General features: G+C 36.8%; 1 non-coding gene across 1 annotated transcript; it reads left to right on the forward strand.

The window, feature by feature from the left end:
• The first annotated feature begins 3,192 nt into the window (after nucleotides 1-3,192).
• LOC144700385 (small nucleolar RNA R71) lies at nucleotides 3,193-3,299 on the forward strand. The gene has a single exon (XR_013580748.1). It is a non-coding gene; the product is annotated as a small nucleolar RNA R71 (small nucleolar RNA).
• Nucleotides 3,300-7,789: the final 4,490 nt, after the last annotated feature.

Consider the following 7,789-nt stretch of genomic DNA (forward strand, 5'->3'; position numbering starts at 1 on the left):
AATTCCATCAGATCATGTGGTGTATTTATCAATGAAGATATGGGTCAAGGGCAAGATGATCCTGGTACATTTTCACAAGCCATGAACTCCAAAGTCTTTGATCCCTGGTTTCACGCGATGAGGAGGAGCTTGAATCGATGGATCCCTATCAAGTGTGGGAAATATTGGACACACCATGCTAAGGTATACCATTGCTAAGGGACTATTAATGTTTATGTATACCATTGCTAAGGTATACATCGTAAAATGTGTTATGAATTTGTTGCTGAGCACTTAGGAAATGATTTCACCATAAGTGAATCTAAGATTTATGTGAAATTTAATGTAGTGTCTTGGAAAGTCAAGTGTCTAGGCATTCCCTTAAGTGTTTACTTCAGTTCACCTTGTAATCCTAAACAAACATCTCAGTACACTTACTTCTAAGTCAACATATCGTATAGGTAAAAAGGAAGTTTACATCAACTCAAGCACAAGTCACTATCCACCTTCCACTATTAAGGGTGGTGCATGGTTTAGAAAAGGTGTAAATGCTCTAGATTATAGCTATAGATATGACAACTACAACACATGGGTGGCAGTATTTTTTTTGAAAGACTTTTGTTCTGTGCACTTTGTGTACACAATGGCTTTTGCCTTATTTGATTGGATCTTGTATTATTTGGATTGATGGCTCTAACTTATTTGGAATGACTGACTCCTTTTATCAGACCCACATATTGCTTTAGTAGATAGGCAACTTATTCCCAGATGAGGTTTTGAGTCCCTCGATAGCTCAAGGAGTTTCACTCTGTCAATAATAGTAGCGCTTGAGGATGGGAATCAATTCTACACCTTTATATAAAATTTTTTGTGGAAATTTTCATTGATGAGAGCTTAGGATGTGCTGAATGAGTAAGATGAGAAATAGAGAAAGTGGAAATGGTAGCTTAGGATCATGAGATGTCTGGTGAGAACATTAGGTGTTCTTAACTCACCCTAGGGAAATGCCTAAACCCTAAACTCCTTGGACTCCAGCTGTGTTCCTCATTGAACCTTCATCACTTTGGTTGCTCTCTTAAAAAATTACTAAATTGTTTTTGATCTTTGGATATATGTTCCTATATGCTTCATGATCATGCATGTTATAATTTTCCCAAGCGATGAAGTTCTACAACGATATGTATATTTGTTTATGATCAGGTCTACATTCCCCCATTATTATTAGATGCTCATATGTATATGAATAGGATTATCTAGTAGGTCAAGGCAAACCAGTAGTTGAAGCCCACCATTGCCTCTCAACTGTATCCATGTTTCTCTACTACTCTTCACTTATTAGAATGGAATATGTCCTACCTAGGAAAATGATAAAATCTAACTAGGAAAATAGAATTCATGAATAGACTGGGTTGTCTCCTAGTAAGCACTGACTTTATAGTCCTCATCCAGACTTCATAGAATTTCATAAGATAAATTCTATCCCTGTGAATTCCTTAATTAAAACTTGAGAATTAATATTCTCTTTGAAGAGCCGACTTTGTAGCATTCCAGAATGTGAGTCAATATCCACACTAATTTCCTTTGACTTTGTGCTGTTTGTTCTTGCATCTCACTATGCACATAGTCCGCATCCTTTGTTAAACTCCCCATTCTGGTGCTTCCTTAGTCTTCTGGATCAAGGATGTGGATTTGGGTTATTTTAATAGAGCTCGTGAGTCATGCTATCGCTCTTCATTTGAGCTCTCATCTCCTTTCATTCTTAGTGAAGTGAGTCCACATCATCCTTCAGAATAGTATTTACTCTCTTTAAGGCATTAATCATTATCTGGGATTGTAAGCAAGGATTCTTGCAGAAGAAATGCATGAATGAGTTTCCTAAAAATGTTGATTTCTCGCTATTCTTGTTCATATATGCGGGAGGTGTGTCCTCCTTTGCTGTTTTCATATCTTCCTCGGTGGTCTCTTTCACATTAATGGTGAAGCATTCACTCATGCCCTTATGCGCTATGGAATGTCGAAATGTTTTCACTGAATCCTTTTCTCCTTGTCATGCAGAATGAACACTTTGTTATTCATAACAATGATTGCCAGTGCCTTCTTTAGGAATGTTCTGCCTAAACGTATAGGTGCATCCTCAAAATTTTCAACTTCTAAGATAATGAACTTTTCATTGAAAGTACAACCTTGGATGTTGATACTTACATCATGAATTTCACCTCTAGGTACTCTCATCAAAATCGTGGATGACATTACAATAAACTTCTCCCCTCTTTTTTGTGGGATCCTCATGGGGTTCACATGTAATTGTATACAATTCGGTCATGGGGAGGGGCATTGGAATTGGACTTATGGATCTTCTTCCAAAGGTGAGCTGGTTACATTTTGTGATGTTATATAATCCATAGATCTTGCTCGTGCATTATGAGGTGGTGTAATGTTTCTTGGATGTGGACTTGTTTAGGAAGGCAATGATCTATACTCATTGCTTCTAGGGCCTCCAATTTTTCAACTCTTCCTATCAATACCTCGTTATGGTGTGTGGAACGGATCATTTTTTTGCCATCATTTCTATCATCATTTCTAGCGTTGATAGGTCATTTGTGGTTGAAAGTGGTTATCGTCAAGAATAAGCGTGTTGGACGATGGCACTGAAATTTCTCAGGACTCCTGTTTTGTCCAGGTGAGTATCGAGTGTTGGATCGGGGAGCAAAGTGAGAACCATTAATGATATCCATTAGGATATCATGGTCTCACTTGTTGACCTTGTCTATGGTCAGGCATGTAACGGCTCTGATCCTGAATAGCTATGACATCCAGGTTCAGTTGACACTCATGTTCCTCATGGTCTAAGCTAGAGCAGATTATGCAAGGGGGTGAGTCTTTGTTTACCCCGCAAATAGTATGCCTTGAAGTGCTCCCTTGTTCAAGCTTTTCAGCTAGACTCTTTTATCCCTCCACCAATATGTCAATATTGTCCATTATCATGTCAGTTTGCACCATGCATTAATCAGACCTCCCCTTTTGGGTATGACACTCCTTCCTGTTTGAGCTATTGCTGTGTGATGTGCCATATTTTCTGCCACCAACTCTATGAGTTCAAATGCATCATCATCATATTTGCTCATAAATGCTCCTCCACTAGATGCATCAAGCATAAGTTGATCTGGATGGTTCTGGCCTTCATAAAAAAATTATACTATTGCATAGTCAGGGATTTTGTGATGAGGCCAAGATCTAGTATACTCTCCCAACCACTCCAAGGCGTCATTGAAAGATTCTCCAACATCTTGGTGAAAATCCCTAATGGATTTCCTGATAGCATTTGTTCTTCCTATAGGGTAAAGTATTCTAAGGAATGCCTGTTCAATATCATCCCACAAATCAAAGGGTTAAGCTAGATTTTGGAGCCATTCTTTTGCTCTATCCCTTAGTGTAAAGGGGAAGAGTTGCACCTTCACAATATCTAGAGGAACATTGTGATAATTGTTCATCTCAAAAACTTGTGACAAATCGTCAACTAACCTATATGGTTCTTTTCAAGGTTTGCCTATTTCTGTTTGTAGAAGGCTCACAGTGTGAGCATCAATTCTAAAGTTCACTCCTGCATCAATGGGAGCATGAAGAATTGTGATCAGCCTATACTACATCAGTGCTGAGTGGTCTCGCAGCCGCATTCTCTCGTTGTTCTTGTAGTCTCCATCCATCGTCGAGTGTGGCGGTGTTGAAGTAGAAATGTCCTTAATCATCGACTGCTCTTGTGTTGAGCCAAAGGAATTCCGGAGAAGATTTCGTAGCGACCTCATCCCGTTCATATGCAACTAATGTCTAGGGATGGGATGAGTAAAGAATTCTACTCATCGACTTTATCCCCTAACTAGGGGGAATAATTCTATTTCTAACCTAGGTTTTCCTTTCCTTTGTCCTTTTGTTCCCTTTCTTCCTAAAGCCTGATTAACTCAAAAGAATAAATTTTAAATACTAAATGTAAAGCAAGCACAAAGGCACTACTAAACTATGATATCTCAATTTTATAGATGAAGAAGAAAGCTAAAACTACTCCAAGAGATGCCAATTTGATAAAAGGCGAAAATGGGGTGTTAAGGTAATTGTTATTACTTTCACTTCTACCAAATGAAATTTAAGGACGTGTAGTCTTACTCAAATATGTACGGCAGTGAGTAAGGTCATCTCCTCAGGGATTGGTTCTTAGAGTTAGAATTAACTAGTTAGTTAGGAAGTAGAGATAAGGGATTCTATAATGATAATGCTTATAAGGAGTTTTATGATTATTAATATTTGAAAACTAGATAGGAAAATGTGGATGGATTATGTGAAGATGGTTGAGTAGAATATTTGAAGGAATTTAATGAGTGAAAATAAACAAGAAATGTTTAAAATCAAGATAGAAATTAGTGAATATAAAAAACACCACTAGGTGTTTGTGGAAATGACTAAGAGAGAGAGATAATTTATATGATTTATTGTAAATAAAATTCACTTTAGCAATTTTATTTGAAGACGAAAAATTGAAAGATGATAGCATACGTATATTAGAGATTTTAGGTAACTGTTATAGAATTTTAAAAAGCCAAATTATGCAGAAAACTCAGAGTAAATGTTTGAACAATATATGTAGATGAAGTGTTCGATGACATGCCTGAAAGAAAGAGCGAAACTATAGTATTTTTATAAATAATTCGGAGGATTTTTTATGTATTTTTTATCTATTAAATGAATAAAATCACCTTTGTAATCTCTTAGAGTTAGTAGGTATTTAAAGATTTTTTTGATTCGACGAGAAATAGTAAAAGTATCGATTCAAATTTGTGTTTGTGAAAAATTGTGGATAAAGTGTTCCCGGAAATGCTCACGAGAAAGATTTTATATCAAAATCAAAAAACACTTCAGGTTGTTAAATCACGTATGAATATCCTGAATGTGTATAAACTCCTGTAGAATTGAAACTACCAATATTTGAAATTTGATTAATTGCCATAACACTCTTCCATTTGGGGTCACCGATGGCTCCAGATACTTTCCAGCCGAGTATTCTTTCAGGTAAGTCTTTGTCTTTTCTTCTCAATTCTTGGCTTCTTGATTTCTCCTTTCAGATTGAAAAGCTGTCAACTTCCTCAGCCAAGAGTTCCAACAAGACTCTAAACAATTTGAGGGAATTTTTACTATCTGATTCATTATAAAACTCAATGTCAACGATGCTGAATCAGATACTATTTCTGGTGAGTTACAATATGTTTTATAAGTGAGGATGGATTCAAGAACCCTCCTGATTGATATGGGACCATTCCTTCCTCTTTTTCGGTGTCAATTTGGTGGAGATCTGCCTTCTTATGGCCAGAATGAGATCTTGTGAGACGGAGACACTGGCGAGAGGTTGAAGAAGGTTTATTCCACCTCCACCATTTGATCTAGCTTTAGATGGTTCAACAGCTATGGTTAAATCATAGCCGTGGACCCTCTTAACTCTCAGTGGAACATGCACAATCAGCACCACCACCTCAACTCCGATCTCCACTTGGCATTGCATGGTTGGTCCGCATCAGTGTTTGTTGCGGAGTTATCCTAGAATAGAGAAAAAGAAATATTAAAAACAATGGAAATTTAACTTGATTGTTAGATTTTCCTAAAGAAGATCAACAGTCAATATTAAAACATCGGCCTCAACAAAAGCCCATGCTGACACGCGCTTGGACCTGGGTAGTGTGAAGCTAGAAACATTTCTTCTCTAAATGGTTATTCATGCGGCGGCCTACGGCCTCAATTCTCTCTTCTTATTTTTTCCCTGGCCTGGCCCATAATTTTCTGAGACACCAGTTATGTTAATCCCATATCGAGTCAGTTAGAATTCATCAATGGTATATAAATGCCGAAATCTTGTATCCATTGAATTTAAAAGAAAGAGAGGAAATATTTCATGTGTGTTACTACACTACACGGCTGTCGTAGTTCATGCCTACTGGCTGCGGCAGCAGCTATTGTCCTTCGTGGCCCTTAGCGCTCAGGGTGCGGCAGCGGCTAGAGCCCCTAGAGGCTCCTTATATTTATTATTATTTATTATTTATTTATCAAAAATTTACTTATTATGTCATAGTCATGCTAAATTCATTATAAATAGGAAATTTATATAATATATGAACAGATGAGGAAATGGAATTTATTTATCATATATCATGAAATATGTACCTTAATTTCATTATATAGACATCATATACCCTTCAAAAATGTTAAATTGCAAGCATGAATTCAGATACGTCACCAGATTTGTTGCAAAAGGGTTTACACAGAGAGAAGGTATTGACTATTATGAGACCTTTTCTCTTGTCTCATCAAAGGACTCATTCTGAATAGTAATGGCCTTAATAGCTCAGTAAAATTTAGAGCTACATTAAATGTATGTTAAAAAGATTTCCTTAATGGTAAATTGAAGGAGGAAGTGTACATGCAGCGACCTCAAAGTTTTGAGGTCAATGAAAAAGAAAATATGGTTTCCAAGCTGAATAGATCTATATATGGGCTAAATCAAGCTTCTAGATAATGGTACTTTAAATTTCATAAAGTTATCACCACTTTCAGTTTAAGGAAAACATTTTTGATCAATGTATATACCTTAAGTAATGTGGGAGTAGCTGGATTTTTCTTGTGTTTTATGTTGATTATATATTGCTTGCTACTTCAAGTTTAGTTTGTTGAAGGAGACCAAATATTTCCTATCCAACCATTTTGATATGAAGGACATGGGGATGCCCACTTTTTTATTGGAATTCAAATACATAGAGGTAAATCCCTAGGAACTCGAGGACTATCACAAATGTCCTATATATCAAATGTGTTACGGAGGTTTTTAATTGAAAATTATTCTTCGGAACTGTCCCTATTGTTTAGGGAGCCAAACTGAGAAAACTAGAAGGTCCTCATTCAGATTAGGAATGCTGGTTATGAAGGACAAACTATATGCTGCAGTTTTTGGGTCTCTCAACTATGTCTTAATGTGTACATGATCTGACCTTGCTTTTATCACTGGATATCTTGGTAGATACCAAAGAGAGTTGGACTCGTGCATTGGCAACCTTTCAAGAAGGTTCTTTGTTATTTGAAAGGGACAAAAGATTTGATGCTTACCTACAAACGATCAAATCATTTCAAAGCCATGGAATTCGCGAACTCTGACTTTGTCGGATGTTTAGATACGAGAAGATCTAAATCTGGTTATATTTTTGCACTTGGTCGGGGAGCTTTCTCATAGTCTAGTACCAAGTAGAATACTACCGCAACATCTATGATGGAAGCTAGTTATGTGGCTTGTTTCCACACATCTTCACAAGCCATAAGGTTGTGGAATTTTATGTCACATCTTAGAGCTGTTTGCTCAATAAAGAAGCCCATACAAATATATTCTGACTAAGAAGGTTTGGTAAGGTTCTCTAATAACAACAAGAGTTCAAGTGCTTTAGACACATGGAGGAAAAGTTCTTGGTTGTAAAGGAGAGGATCAGAGATGGATCGATTTCTATTGAGCACATAGGGATTGGTTTAATGATAGCTGACCCGCTTACTAAGGCGTTGCCACCTGATACCTATTGTGGACATGTCTTAAGTATGGGTCTGATCAGTTTCCCTGGACTTGTGCAGTGAGAGTTCTCACTTAATATATTGATGTATTCATATGATATCACTTTGTATCTCTGATCAATTCTATATGAATCGTGATTCATTTTCTTCAAATTGGCGAAATGAAAATCGAATCACTGTCATGAGAATATGTGTTGATCCAATATCCTACATATTGATATTT

The sequence above is a fragment of the Wolffia australiana genome, chromosome 2 (genome assembly GCF_029677425.1).
Source record: "Wolffia australiana isolate 7733 chromosome 2, ASM2967742v1".
Taxonomy (NCBI): domain Eukaryota; kingdom Viridiplantae; phylum Streptophyta; class Magnoliopsida; order Alismatales; family Araceae; genus Wolffia; species Wolffia australiana.